The 15,714-nt window shown below is 44.3% G+C and overlaps 1 protein-coding gene across 1 annotated transcript in view; it reads left to right on the forward strand.

Moving 5' to 3' along the window:
- Nucleotides 1-15,714, forward strand: part of DCAF13 (DDB1 and CUL4 associated factor 13) — a 675,264-nt gene that overhangs the window by 166,377 nt on the left and 493,173 nt on the right. The window lies entirely within an intron of this gene.

Genomic DNA, 15,714 nt, shown 5'->3' on the forward strand with positions numbered 1-15,714 from the left:
AGGAGACATAAATGACACATTGTCTGCCTGTTCTACATGGCATATATTTTCGTAACATGCAGTCTGTAGTATATTATTTATAGCAGCATCATTGTAGACCTGCAGGTTTGTGCATAGTTTTTCCAGTTAATTAAAATAGTAGGTAAGACTACCACTATAATATCCCATAGACCTTTGTAACCCTTAAGATTTTTTTTAATCTTCATATGGAGAATACATTTGACCTTTTTAAATGACTCAGTCCATTTCAGCACTTTCAAGGACAGTATTGAAAAAGCACATGAACATCTGCAGTCTCTGTTAAGATGAATTTCTGGCATCTAACTTTTAGAGAATTACCATAATCTGTGGGAACTTGTTCTTTTCAAGAAACGTGCAGATTCGAAATTAGCCTGAATTACACCTTCCCATTTTTTTTATTCAAGGTTAGGTAATCGGTATTCAAATTAATTTGATTTTTAGTATAAATGCACTTCAACAAATATGTAACTTTCAGTTTATTATTATTCCTTTATGTTCACTGACGGGTAAACTGTAAAGAAAAATGCAAAAAAAAACTCAGTCAGTGCGGTGCGTCCACAGTACAATAGTCCCCCTGGGGGTGGTGTACCGAGGGAGGATCACATGGGGAATGAACCCCTTGTTGTGGGATTGGACAACTATCCTTGTAGAATGGGGTATGGACCCCCACCCTCCCCTGCTTCAGTACACGTAACCACTTCTCCAACCCTCAATCCTACCCACACCTCTCTAGATAGAGCTAATGTCTTTTGTTGTCAAGTCAGTCAATCCAAAATATATTACAAGACTGAAAGGCCAGAAAGTATAAGGTGTTATACACATAGTTTTAAAACTGGTACTATGAAGATGGCCGGGAGTCCAACATTCGCACTAGAGAAGCATAGTGAGCGGTCTAGCTTCTTAATGCAAGTGATTGGCTCAAAGCATGCAGAGTTTGAAAGCAGCTCAGCTGGGACACCGAAGCGAGAGAGTGATTGTAGTGGGTTCCTCAGCCAAGTAGACACTGTGACCCACGCCTCTTGGGGTATGTCTATCGGTACACACCAGGTAAGTAACATAAGTAGGTTCCTGGACAGTAAAACACTGGCACATTCACACCTTCCAGCACCAAGATGCAACTGCCACATTTAGAATCCACAGCAGTCACGCACAACACATTCTACAATGACCTCCCCAAATTCCAGTGTGTACCTCACTACATTCCAAATAAACAGTATTTGCACCTACAGAGCAAGACTACTACACACCTTCTGTTACACATCCAAAACACAGAGAACATAACCAATGATGGACCTCAAGTAGCTCTGCAATGTAATTAAAACCACAATCTCTGTGTACGTGTTCTCTCTCTCTCTCTCTCTCTGTCTCTCTCTGTCTCTGTCTCGTACATTCCACATACATAGTACTTGCATCTACACAGCAAGACCTCTACTGCGATGCTCTGAGGAAGGGATGCCATAACCAGAGGAAAGGGAGAGCCCGAACGTGAATCGTCTCAGAAGTGTGAGATGGAGGGAGAACGCGCAGCTGGGAAGCATCAGAAGAATGCAGAGGCCCGATCGCACCGTTGGCAAGGGAGGCTGCCCAGGAACCACCAATATCTGAGAGAAGGAAAGAAACCATTATAGGGTTGCCGGGAGGTGCTGAAGGTCCAGGAAGCAACAGGGTGAACATAGCCAGAAGGAGAGGGTCTGGGACCCTGAATGCAAATGAAGGAAAGCAGAAAGCGTTGTTAACTTGGCAGGAGAGTGAACCAAGCAGACACAACGCACCACTGCGTGTCTGAGACACGCACCCAAATAATAAGGTTAAGCATAAAAAGGTCTGGGACCCTGAAAAAGAAGCAAACCAGGAAGAGTGGTATGCTTGGCAGGGAAGTAAACCAAGCATATACTACATTGCCAGGCTGGGACCCGCACACAAATGAGAAACCAAGCTTAAAGTAATGATGACTAAGAGGGTCTGGGACTGTGTGAGAGAAAGAGAGACAATGGCTTGGCAGGAGAGTTAACCAAGCCATGTAAAATATTACGAGTCTGGGACTCGCACCCACCTGAGAGGTTGAGAACAAGAGGGTAAAGAACCCTGGAACTGACAGTAGAAATCCTACGCTTGATAACGAACTGTGCCAAGTTGGTTTGATAAAAAAGCACAAACACTAGACTCATTACCTTGTGAATTGCCCAGTGACATTTTACCTAAGAGAGAAAAGGAGCTCAGAAGCCCTAAAGGAACAGAAATAGGATAAAAAGAAGGGAAAAGAGCATAACCCTAGCATTGGTATCCTACGCTTGGTAGCGGAGTGTGCCAAGCTGGTAGGATTAAGAAATGAGAAGCGAAGAAACAGTTCCTCATGCGTTATCCAGTGACCTAAGAAGTAGTCCAGGGGAAAGGAGCACAACCCTAGCATTGGAATCTTGTATTTTGGAACATTGTTTTGGATCACTTGTAATGAGTGAAAATTAGTAAAGCTCTATTCTGGCACTTACATACTACAAATACTACTTCAAATGGCCTCTAAGTCAACCCCCTCATCTCTTTCAAATGGTTTAGTTTCCTCTTTTACCCATATTCTTAACATTTTCTCGATTCTGTTCCCCCCACCCCCACTCTGACTGCAGTCGTGTTGGCACAATGTATCGCTATTCTGACCAGCCCTGGTGTGCTGTAAGACCACTACAGTGGTGATTGGCACGATATTTAAGCCTACTGACATAAATAACATTAGGAAATGTGTGGTATAGAGCAAGACATTTTGCGGCAATAAATAGTATGGAGTAGTCTTTGATTTCATGACACGAATTTAGACAAATATTTTCTTCATGGACTTTGCTGTCATAGACTTGTACAACAATGTACTTGGACGTATGACTGAAGGTTTTAAATTACTGTAACTTAAGCCACTGTGTACTTTTTAGATGACTGCTTTAAATTATTCTTGGACTTAAACCTTCATGCACTTTATAGACTTAAAAATGCTACTTTCAATGATTTTTGAATTCAGACAATTTGGTAGTTTATCATGGACTTAATGTCCATCTGCTACACTCCATTCTAGAACTCTTCGACTTGTCCTGGTTCTCACTGTATTCTAGTGATCAGAATCACTCTCTGGTTCAGTGGACTGCAGGTCCCAACAATGATTGACACTTGGTGCCTCATTGCAAGTTTGGTGGTATTTCAGCTGTAAATCCACTGAAATACCACCAAACTGATTTACCATTACTGCCACTTGGTCTGATTTAATTATGGTTGGACTACAAGTGGTAGTTGGTGGTGTTAATCCCCATTTATTGGAGTCTATAGGACTCTGCAGATTTTGGCAGAATTACCACCGGCGGCAAGTCTGCCATACTGCCAATCAACAAACAAATCGGCAAAGGAATTGGCTCCAGCTTTCTGCTGGAGGTGTTTCCTCCACCTGAACTCCAAGCCCGTAGGTCGGTGGTGCAGTAATGCAGCGGTAACTCCGTTACCACTGCATTACCACTGTTGAACTCGTAATGAGACCGTTAGTCTGGCTTCCCATCATTAAAACAATTAAAGTCTCTCTCACTTTGTCACTTCTACTGTTTATCCTTTTTTTGGATCTTGGTCTGCTCTCTGCACCTCTTCTTTGCTGCTTTCTCTTTGCTGGATGGTATTCACGCTCTGCCATCTACTTCGAACCTCTCCATTCCTTTCCACTCCTACCTCCTCCAGCATGGACTTTTTTCCATGGGCCTGATTATATGGCCCTCATGGCTCTGCTCTGGCCACTTCTCACGCCACCCTCATCTGCCTCTGAGAGACTGGGTCAGTCTTTTTCGGAACCTGTGGCTTCGGATGTTGACATGCTTCTGCTTTATTACTGACCTCATGTCTGTTTTTTTTTTTTTATCGGATTTTTTAACAATTAAGTGGAAGAAGTCCAAATTGCGTTTTAAAATTTCATTTGTTGTAAAAAAGAACAACAAAGTCATATAAAGAAGAAAAAGTCTTGAACTAAAGTTGATTCGGTGATGTGTTTTGCAAGTTCAGATTTTGAGCCGGAAGCATCACTTTAGTAATATGTCGCATAATATTCACTGTTGCCAGTAACCATGCCGGTCTGTCTCCTCTGATTAGTTTGTTCCAGTAGTTCTCCTCATCCTGGATAGTGAAGTTTGAGATGGTATCTTTCAAATATATGCAACGGATCTCTTGGGTTGCCGAACAGGTCAAGAGCATATGGCGAATAGTTTCCTTTGTTGCTGTTTTGCAGAGGCGGCACCAATTTGTTGTGGCTAAGCCTCTAATAGCTAATATTTCATTAGTTTCCAGTAGATTCAGATGCGTTTTTAGGAAGAAGTTGCGTGTAGACCTGCTTGGAAATAAGTTGAGGTAAGATTGTAAAAAGTCTAATTTCTTGTAGAACTGAGGAAGATGAGAAGTTATTTTATTAGCACTTGCCCTTTCTAAGGTCTTGATCCAGTCAAGTTCTCGGATCTTTTTTGTCACTTTTACTGGATTGTTTGTGAGCTCTTCACAACTTTCCACTGAGGACAGAAGGTCTGTTGTTTGCTTTCCATTTAGATGGCGTTTTACAAGATCCGAGCTGGAGTTCTTGATTTATCAGATAGTAGGCGAATGGAGTGTCTTTCAAAATAGATTTCCTCTATAGCATAAGGCTATTTAGGTCTACTGTTGTTTTCAAAGATGAAAGACTGAGTTTGCGCCTAATCACAGCGACGGAGGTTGATTTCGGTAGACCTAAAACTGATCGCCAAAAATTTAGCCCAGAGCTCCGGTGGAAGATTTGAGCATAGCGTCCAAGCCGTAGGTTAAAGATGGTAGAACCTTCTTTTTGTAAAAGTCTCTAACCGGGATTGTCGAAACGTCCAAATTTGATGTCAATGTCTTTCCCCTGAGATGCCAGTTTTTTGTTTTCTCAAAGTACCTCCTGCATGGCTTTTTCTTTAGCCGAACTGTCCATGGTGACTCCTGGGTACTTTATTGACTATTTCCACTGTGATTGATCCCAGACGAAGTGATATCTTTTAGTTTTTCTTGGTAGATTTTCCAATTACCATCATTTTCGTTTTTTCTTGATTGATCTCCAGATTGTTTTGCTCCATGTAGTGCTGTAGGTTATTTAATTGCCGTTGTAATCCTATTGGAGTGTGGTCTAAAAGGATTAAGTCGTCTGCGTACAGCAGGCGACTAATCTGTTCTCCTCCAAGCTTAGGTGGAAATGATTTTACCGCCTTTTCTGATTACTGGTAGTCTCCTAGATAGACCAAAATAGGGCTGGGGCCAAGGGGCAGCCCTGTTTAGCACCTCTGGCCGTACTGACCTTTCCTAAAAGAGACCCTTGTTGGTTCAAATGAACTCGTATAGTCGTGTTGGAGTATAGGGCTTTAATGAGATCTAGGATCTCATGTGGACTTTTCCAAGAAGTAAGTTTCTGCCACAACCTGGAGCGATCAACACGGTCGATTGCCCGATTGAGGTCAACAAAGGCTATGAATATTCTGGGGCTTCCTTCTAAGGTCTTACTTTTCAAGGAGCTTAAGATGAGTATGTTTGCATTCGTGCCCATGTTCTTTTTAAATCCAGTCTGTACAGGGTCTTGGCAGGGTGTTTTGTTTGTCCATGCTGTGAAATGTTGGAGAAGTGACCCAAAAACTTTGCCTATAGGGTCTAGAAGGGCGATTGGGCGGTAGTTTACAGGATCTGTCCTGTTTCCTTTTTTATAGATAGGTACTATGTTCGCAGAATTCCATGATGGAGGGATGGATTTGGCGTCAGCACATCGTCTGAAGATCACACTTAAGAGAGATGACCAGGCTTCGGGGTGTGTCTTCAGATCAAGGTTTGTTATACCATCTGCCCCTGGCGCCCGTGATGGTTTTAATTTTCTTATCAGGTCTAAAGTATTTTCTTTATTGTCCAGCCGAATCCACGGGGTGTCAAAACTACTCATGTCTTCTTGGGATTTTGGCGGGTCTGGAAGAGTGCTGAAATAACTCTCCCAAGTCGATGCCCCTATTCCATTTTGTTGGGACGGAGGGGCTCCTGCAGATGTTGAATGTAAAAGAGTCCAAAAATCTCTGGCATGGTTACCATTTATAGCTTCAAGAATGTTCTCGGCATCTTGCTGGTATAATGCGCCCGATGGGCTCTAAGCCAAGCCTTGTAGGTTCTCTGAGCTTCCCAAACAATGGGTTCGGCAATATGAGGTTTGGGTTTTTGTGCCTGTCTTTTGATTCTTCTTAGTTCTCTTTTTTTCGGCAACAAGTTTGTCATATACATGCCTTCGCTGCTGTTCGGTTGTTTTTTGTTACCTTGCGGAACTTTATGAATGCTTAGTATGGGGATGTAATCCACCATAATTTGATTTTCGCCCTTTTATAAGTCTGTATAGGCCTTCGTTACAGAGCTAATGGCCTTTTTGGACATTCTTAGTCTTGTACCTTGACTATTTACCTTGAGGTTGGAAATCATTGATGGTTGGCTTGGAGGAGTTGAAACCCAGTTCGCTAGTAGTAGGTTGTGGTCACTTGCAAGGGTCCTCACCACGTCAAAAGATGTAATTTGGGATAATAAGGATCGTGTCACAAAAATGTAATCGATTGTTGATTTTGAGTTAATTCTTTCCCAGGTCGGCAGTCTATTGGGATCACTGAAGATGGTGTCAAGGTTGGAAAAAGATCTTGATTTCATCAGCTTCATCCATTCACTTGCCCTTTGGTCAACAGTTGTATTCTTGAGTTTTCTCTTGTTGTTGTTGTTTTTATCCTGACAATTGATGTTAAGATCACTGCATATTATAATGTGGTCGGCTTGGTGGGATGTTTGTATCCAGTCAATTTCAGTCTCAATCATGGTAATGAATTTTGTAGGTTCAATGACTGCAGGGTTCCAGGAAGTGGTAATGATGATTACAGGGGTTGAAGAGTTTTTGTTTTCATCCACATCAGCAGTTGTCCAATTTAATTTCACCACAAGCATAAATTGGTTTTCTTTCAATTTTTGAATATATTCGTAAGGCCACATCCGCTACGGACTGCGATTAAAAGCCCTGCTGTAGGTCGTCCTGTAGTGCCTTTTTTGGCAGGTGCAATGTTGATCTCGTAGCCATCAAGGATAGGGCATTGACTTAGCCATATCTCTTGGAGGCATATGATGTCGTAATCGCACAGGTTAGTAGTGCCCGGGGTTTTCTCCACCTTACAATCCCGAGTATTCCATGAGCACATCTTTATTGCGTCCTGCCTAGATGGTATTTGAAGGTCGCTCGCAGAGTTATATTCTTTGGTTTTTAGTGGCTATTTCTGTCTTTGGATCTTCAAGGCTTTTGGGAGCCAAGACCAGATGGTCTGGAATGAAGTACTCTCTTGTGGTTTTATCGTGGCAAAACAAATGTCGTTTTGGACATTTCTTGAGATTTTTAAAGTTTCCTTTAAATATTGGTCCTGGAGATGGGTGCTTTGATTCAGAAGAGTATCTTTTGTTCCATTTATATTTTGTTTGACTTTTAAGGTGGTTTGTTCGACGAAATTAGAGGGGCGATCCACTGTTTTTGGTCTCACCACCGTCGATTTGTTGCGGTGGTCGATGGAGTAGGTCTCATTAACCGACTATTTAGTTCTTTTTTTCTCCGGTTTTCTGTGGTGTGACGCCGTAGACGGATTAAGGTGATTATTTTTTTGCTGAGTTTCCCAGTTCTTTTTGCCTTTTAAATTACTACTGTCCTTGATTTTCCTGGAAGATTCCATTAAGTCATAGCCCATAATTTGGAGTTCTTCAGTCGCCGCTCTTAGGAGGTTATTTATAGTCGATGTTATATAAAGGTGTGAAGTAGCCTTTGAATGCTCGTGGCTGGGGTCGACAATTTGGAGGTCTGACGATGTTACAGAACGTAGTTCTGCGATGTGGTGAAATAATTCAATTACTGCCCTTCTGTTTAAAACGTCATCATGGTTGCCAGGAATCTGTTCAAGCTTGAGGATCCATCGGGTTTGTGTCTTACTTTGTGGTTTATGGTACCCGTCTGTCTTTATTTTGTACGAGACCCATGAGGATCCCTTTTCTTGTTGTCGCTTTGAAGGCCTTCTCGTTCGCTCCGCAGATCTATAAGCCCTATTAGACCTGTGGGACCTGTCGTCGTTGAAGGCCTTCAGTTGGTTTCTTGTCTTGTCCCACTTGCCAATATCACAATTTCTGTCTTTCTTTGTCGGTTTCAAAGCTGAAGTAAGGAGGTTCACTTGAGGTTTAGGATAGGAGTTATCTTTCCCAATCGCATCGCGTCTACGGTCCTCCAGGGTAAAAAAAAATGTGACTCTGGAGGCTCAGCGACATCATTATTCGATTGCTGGGGGTGAACCATCCTTTTTTTGGCAATTCTGGAGTTTCTTGGAATTTCAGGTCGGAGCTTGAGGTAGAATTAGTTAGGGGTTGGGTAATATTCATCAGTTCCTCATTTTCTAAGAAGGCTTCAACCCCCTTGGGGGATTTACTAATTATCTCGATTTCTTCGATTGAAGATTTTTGAGTTTCTTTTGTGGTCAATTTTGGCTTTCCTAGTACCGTTGTAGCTTTGGAAGATGGAGCAGGTAACCTTTTGACTTTTGCTATCCCCGATTGATGGAAAATCGGTTCTAGAGTTGGTTTATCGCTGAATTTTTATTTCGCTCCATTACTTTCTTTGCCAATCCCAGGCTTTGTGATTGGTGGTGACATTACTGATGTTAAGTCAATAAGTGGGAAGGCTTGGGTGCCTTCCATCTTAGAGGTTGTCCTTGTTTGGTATTGTTGGCTCTGCGTTGATATGGCTTCTTGAGGAGTCAAAGTTCGAGGTAGAAATTGTTCCGAAGCTAGATGTGGGGGTTTAGACTTTGACTCCAGGGCCATGATATAACCTTCGAGGAAAGTCAATTTAGTTGACATAGCTGCTTGGATTGATGTGTGATCTTTGAGTGCGTCCCCGATAAATTTGTATAATTTAGTAAAAGGTGTTGGGGCAATCGTTATTGCCGACATCAGTGTACACATCTGTTTTTTTGGTTGTGTTTCTTCTGGTGTATTTGTGCTTTGTGATGTTGATCTGATTTTTGATGAAGATCGCCGCGGAGTTGGTATACCGGCTGAAGGCGGCGCTCTATTCGGTTGGTCTAGGGAATATCTCCAAGAAGGGTTGCAATTATCCAAATTTGTGTAGAAGATATCTAGAGTTTTTTTCGTGTATTGGGCGTGAATTATCTCAAGAAGGTTTCCCATATTTCCTTTCTTTGTCTTATTTGTCATTTCTATGATTAAATGTGCTTGATTCTCCACCTGATTGGTGCTGTTGCCTGACTAGCAGGCCTTTCATTGATTACTCGGTTTGGTGACAATTCTCTGTGTGATGGTATAGTTGCCAGGTTACAGGAGTTTTTGTCACGGATATCTAAATTGGGGCTTTTCAGACTATTGATGGTCTTATCCTTCTCGTTTTCGTCTCTGGAAGGATTTTGGTCTTGCTGCTCCATTTCTGTGATTTTTATGCTATTCGATGGTTCTAGTTGGAGCTCTTCGTGAGATTTTCGAGTTCCTGTTTTTTATTTCCTTTAAAGGTGTTTGAGATATGGGTGTTATCCTGGTCTGTCTCTAGGTTTAGAGAGGCGGTCTTTGAGGGTTCAAAAGCAGGCAATGCTTTTCCTGAAAATGCCATTTTCGAGGTACAATGGTCAATTTACGCCAATTTACGCTGCTTACGTGGTGGAGTACTGTCATGGACAGCTTCAAGCATTTCAGCGTCTGTCGGTTCTTGACACTTCTCTTGGATCGCTTTAGAGTGCTTGCAGAAGAAGTCTGATAATAGTTTTGTGTGGGGTTTAAGGTTTCTTTGTCCTTTTTCTTATAACGTTTTGGCCTACACATGCAAATTTGCTATTTTTTTTTCTGCTTTAAAGGCTGTCTTTGTCGTGTGGATAATTTGGTTGTATTTTTTTTCCTTATTTTGCAGGGAAGCCTCAATTTCTTCAGTCTCATCAGTCGGGACTCCCACTTTTCGTGGTCTTTTTTGGGGGTTTTGCAAAGCAGTACATTCCTTTTCCTGGTGCAGTACTGTTGTTGGGGCGTTATCGTTATTTGGACAACAGCCCATCGCTTCAATGGGGTTGCTGTTTGCACTTTTACTGTTAATACGGTAATGGGTGGATCAAGGGCTTGGAGGCTTCCGTGTTCATCAGAAGACGCGATGTGCATGTCTCCCTGCTGCTTCTAAACTGGAGAATTCACAGGTCCAATGCCGCTGAGACCTGCCAACTGATCCACGGGGCCCCCTGTCTGTAGCTCGGGGGGGGGGGGGGGACCCACCCTCCAGGATAGGTCCCGACCCAGCAAACTCCGATAGGGGCAGCAGACCCACCCACCCGCGCGGTCCGACAGCTCGCGGGCCTGGAGGACTCGATGCCGCCCCCCCTACGGGGGATGGCGGAGCTCCGGGAAAGGCAAGACCGGCGGGAGACCGCGCAGGGACGGCAGTGAAGGCATGGGCTTCGCCACTTGGTCTCGACTGAGCAAACTCCGGCCGGGGCTGCACACCCACCCGCCTGCTCAGACCGCCAGCTCGCGGGCCCGGAGGCCTCCATGCCGTCATCCCTCCAGGGGATGGCAGAGCTACCGGAAAGGCAAGCTCGGTGGGGGACCACGTGAGGGCTGCATAAGGGGCATGGACTATGCCACTGGGGCAACAGATTTCGTTGAAGGTAGGTCCTTGTCCCAAAGGGGGAGCGTTATCAGAGGTTGAAAGTAAGTCGCCGCTAAATGTTGGGGCATCGTGGTTTTCACAAAAGTCTGTAGGCAATGTTTGTACGTTACTCACACTAATTTCATTTCACTGTTTGAATAAGGGCATATGCGTTGCGATTTTAAGTACTTGTAAAGGAGCTTTGCTTGGTTCTATAGTTTCAATTGAATTCTCTGTCCGAGGACGAGAGCTCCTCAAACGACGTCCTGGGTCGTCTTCTGATAAGAGGGGAGTCAGGGGGGTGGCCATTTTAGCAGTCTTGCCTCCGCTCCGTGGAGTAAGTGAGGTTTTGTAGAAGTAACTGTAAACACTCCTCCAATGGAAATGCAAGTGTAGATAGGGAGAAAAGACTTCACTGGCAGACTGCAAGACTGCCACTCACCGCCACTCCGCCTCCTCGCCCCCTTCTTCCAAACTCTGGAAACTCCTGCACTGCTTATAGTTTTGTGGCCCTCCTCTCTGGGCTTCACCAGGCTTGTGTCCCTCCGCCGCGTCTAACTGCAGCTCCCTCCAGTGTCTCTTCACCCTCAGCAACTTTGCTTCTAGTGTCAATTCTAGCTTTCAGTGGCATTGTAAATGGGTCTTTTCCCTCAACAGTGGCACCTTGCCTCAGACGCCACATGCTGTTGCACACTGTCACAATAGTGCGCCTCCTCACTCTCCTACTCTGCATCTCGGAATTCTTGACGGGCCCCTGGGCCTTACCCTCTGTAAATAATCATAGACAATAGACTACCCCCTCTTCCCCCCCCCCCCCCCCCCCCCCCTGCGGTCCTAGTTTTCCGGGAGAGGGCAGTTTGTCACACAACATTATTGCCTATATGGCGTTGAGCAGGCACACTTAATGTTTCTTGTGATCATGTTGAACACAGTCAATAATGCATCAGTGACTGAGCTGGCGTGTTGGGGTGCCTGCATGTTCTGTTAAACATTGCTGACGAAGCAATAGGGCTTTTCAGTATCACACAGAAGCAGTGTTTTCAGTGTAAATACTGTGGGCCTTGTCTTGGTTCATATGGAACCTCTGATATCGTGGGCCCATACTAAGGCCCTTGTGCTTGGACATAGGTCATGTGGCAAAATGCTCCTCTTGCTTGTGGTGTATGAATGGGGAAATTCCATATTGTGGATTTGTGGGCAGAATTGGGGCTAGGCTAGTCTGAATGCTCTAGTATTCTTGAGTACTGTCCACTTGTTCTTGTAGTATTGCTGCCAAAGGCTGACCGCTTGCAGTAGCGCTTCCAACTCTACAACTTTGTTTTTGGGAATAGATTGGCTACAAAAGGTTGTGTCCCATAAGTGTTATTTTCCACCTAGGCATTTCGTTCATCAGCTATCTGCCATCGCTTCACCCATCCCTAGCCACTCTCTTGGGCATTATTTGTGGTTCTAACAGGACTGACCCTCATCGGCGTTAGCATAAAACTTTCTTACTTCCATTGCTACATCCCTCCCATCCTTTTTGTCTGTAGCACCTATTCCTTCATTTCCCATACTCTCACCTTTCACCTGCTCCCACCCTCCCCCTGCAGACTGAGGTGTTGATACTCCTGGTGGGGGAGCACACTACTTTGCAATTACTACAGGGGGTGATTTCATTCAGTGTAAAAGCCTTATAACATTACATGAGTAGTGCCTACATACACGCCTTATCCTAGGGGAGGGAGAATAATCTCTCTGCTGGTCACCTTCATTGTCTCTGGAATTGGAGGATGTGAAGAGTTCTATTTTTGCCCCTATTTTACAGTTGGTTTTCTCTTGTTAGTGACTTGTTGCAGCCTGGTCCTCCTTTTAACACACACCACTTATTGGAGTGTTTTCTCTTACAATTTAGTGGCATGTGTGAAACGCATTACAAAAATGTTATCATGCAACTTGGTTTAAATGTTGGTTCCCCGATAATTACATAGGAGTAATCTTGGGGTCTTGTGCTGCAAGCTTGTAAACGGTCTTCTTCAGCCTGGCGTTAAGCTTTGCTACACTTACTAATGTATCTCGATGATCCTGAGGCTCTGTATTTAACAGGCTATGGAGTCACAATGGCTAGAATCAAGAGAATCGAGGTTTGTGCAGAATCTTGGTTGTAGCATCAAACCAGATCGATTAGTTAAGAAACCTAAGCATCTGAATGGGTAGATGGGCTTAATTTGACTAATTTCTTTGAGAGGAAGTCGTATGTTTCATTCATACAAACATTTCAACTGCTTATTTCAGAAATAAGTATTTGGTGGGTGTGTTACATGTGTATAGGAACAGAGGAGTTGTTAATAAGATCAAAAGTTCACGTGAAAACAGTGCAACAAAATCACTTGCCTGTTACTGGACATGGACGTTTGGAGAGCCAAGGGGGCCAGTTGCTGTCACACGTTGTGTGCTGCTCTGTCCTTGGGCAATGTGGGGAGCATCCCCCCAAGTTACTTCCACCTTGCCAAGGACGTGTGATAGGGACTTATGACAAGGGGCTACCTGGCGTACTGTTACTTTAAATGGCACTATGTTAAGTTAGTAATGCTGTTCAGACACCTTTATGGGGCAAAGCACCCCAAAAGCCATATAGAAGTGTTACCCCCGTCACATGCACCCAGAAACCTGAATTGGCTGCAGCACTGGAAAAGTTACAAGTACAATCTGAGTGCAAGCAAGAACAAGATCCTGCTTGCTAAAATACCTACCGGTGACTGTGGTCCGTGGGATTTGTCGAAACAAAACAGCAGGGCTCTTTGCCATCTGAGAACACGTGTGAGCAATCTGCTCCATGCAAGGCTGTCGCCTGAGTCCGTCTTCAAGAGCTGAATGCAATTAGTTACACATGAGAGCTGTAGTTCCGAAAACAGCGAGCCAGTCTACTAGTCCCATACCGACATGCACTTGAAACTAAAGCCCCAATCAACACCCAAACTTTGTATGAAAAGGGGCAAGAAGAGGCCCAATGGTGTTGGCGTTTGGGAGAAGGACCAGGAGTGCATTTGCAGACTTTTGGAGGTGAGAGGAAGAGCAAGAGGTGTGAGACTGGCAAGAAGTGGAGAGGGGAAGAAGGAAAGGAGTGGAGAGGAGGACCATCATTAAGACCCAGGGGGCAGTGTGTACTGCGTGAAAATGATACCCGTCAGAAGAAGGAAGGAGAGAGTAAGGGTGTCTGGAGAACGCAAGGTGAGAAATGGGAGCCCCAAGTTTAAAGCGGGTGACCCAGATTCAGATTTGCAAATTACATTCTCTAGAAACAAGTTCTTTAATATGGTCTCTTCTGGTTCTCTGTGTATTATTTCTGAGCTCCTGCCAACCGCTCCATAAGTCTGGTGTTCCAGAGGGTGTGATGCTCATCCGTATTCTCAGTAGGTTCCTTAATGGTTTCCTTAAGATGGTCTCTTATAGTCCTTCATCTGAATTTCAGTATTCCATTCTCTTTCCACGCCAACCTTCTGGGGTTTGATATATCCTTATGGGTGAGGCACCGCCTCTCCTAGAGTCTCTACTAGGCTCTTTCTCCGAACCCTTGGCGCAATATGGATATTTTCGATTCATAGTGCATTTTAAAGTCAGTTAATTTTTTTAATTTTTTCCATCCTTCACAGGATACATGTTCCGGCTTTCTCAAAGCCTCATGCTTAATATCTCCGCTCACTTTGCTTGGTATCTCATGATATGGACTTATGCTTTTTCAATCTCCCAACATCAATATCCTAGTTTTCACAACTTCCTTTACTTAAATTCTTACCCCGGGATCCCCCTCCCCCTTCTCCATTCCACCCTGGTACCTTTGTTCATCGTGGGTGGCGTTTCAGGGTTTGGTGCTTGCACAGGTGTGCTTCGGTTCCTCGTTTCCCTGCTATGGGCTTCTTATTAGCCCCGATCTTTGCATCTCTGTAGGTTGCCATGCTTAGCGCATGCCTGCTGATGTGAGGTTTCAGTCTCCTGCTTCCACTGGTGTCTGCATAGTTAGACAGGCCCAGGCTCACCACAGTGCTTCCATGGCCATGCCCTTTGGACAGTCCTCCTAGCTCCTTCCTCACAGCAGCTTTTCTGCTGTTCAGTTTGCCGGGTCTCCAGCATCTCTCTCTGGCGTTATCTGTTTCTCGGGATGCTGAAGTCTATGCAGCTCCACTTTGCTCCGCCACTCCAAGGCATAGCTACGTCAGAGGGCTTTCACTGCAAATGTGTCCCTCCTCTTCTCCAATCCCCTTGTCCTCTTGCATGCCAATTCGCTCTTAAAGGGATATTCTCTTTTCCTCCAGTCGTGGTTGATCCAGCATTGCCTGAAACCAAACAAAAGGAGGATACGTTATTCATTACGGATCTGCGTGAAATTACCGAATGCAAAAGTCAGATATTTTTATTTATTTTGCCGCAAATATATAAGTGGGGGGAGACCCCCACCTTACCCCAATACATTTTTACTAACTGCGGGAAAATGGGGGTCAGGCTTTTGAGGGTCAGACTTTTTGTCCTTGGTCAAAAGTCCAATGTCCTATTCCTTCATTACTGTAGGCAGTCCCATATATACAGATAAGGTGGCTTGCGTAGGGAACTCTTTGTGGGAATGAGTCCTTGTCCCTTAAGGGGGAACATCACTCCCAGTGAGGTCCCACTTGCCCAGACCCCTAGGGTGGGTCCTGCGAAGCGGGCTCACCTCCCTAGCATCAAAAGGGGTGTCTCCCACCTAGAGCGAATACTCTTGATTTCGTCGGTGTGTTTTTGTGTTAGTTTGAAGATGTTCATGTTTATTTGTTATGTACTGCTTTAAAAACCATCCGGAGGAGTGTGGCCAGTATGAAGTATAGAAGAAATGATTTGGTATATTCTAAGGCTTTCTTTGCCAGGTCATGTTCTTGATTAATTGGTACCGTCTAAACCCTGTTTACACGGTAGGCTGGGCTTTGCTTGTTGCAAAGCTTTTTCTTTTTTGTTATGTGCAGAAGGAACAATATATATTGTATATGCTC

This window comes from Ambystoma mexicanum, chromosome 5q (assembly GCF_040938575.1).
Source record: "Ambystoma mexicanum isolate Mex_15411 chromosome 5q, UKY_AmexF1_1, whole genome shotgun sequence".
Taxonomy (NCBI): Eukaryota; Metazoa; Chordata; class Amphibia; order Caudata; family Ambystomatidae; genus Ambystoma; species Ambystoma mexicanum.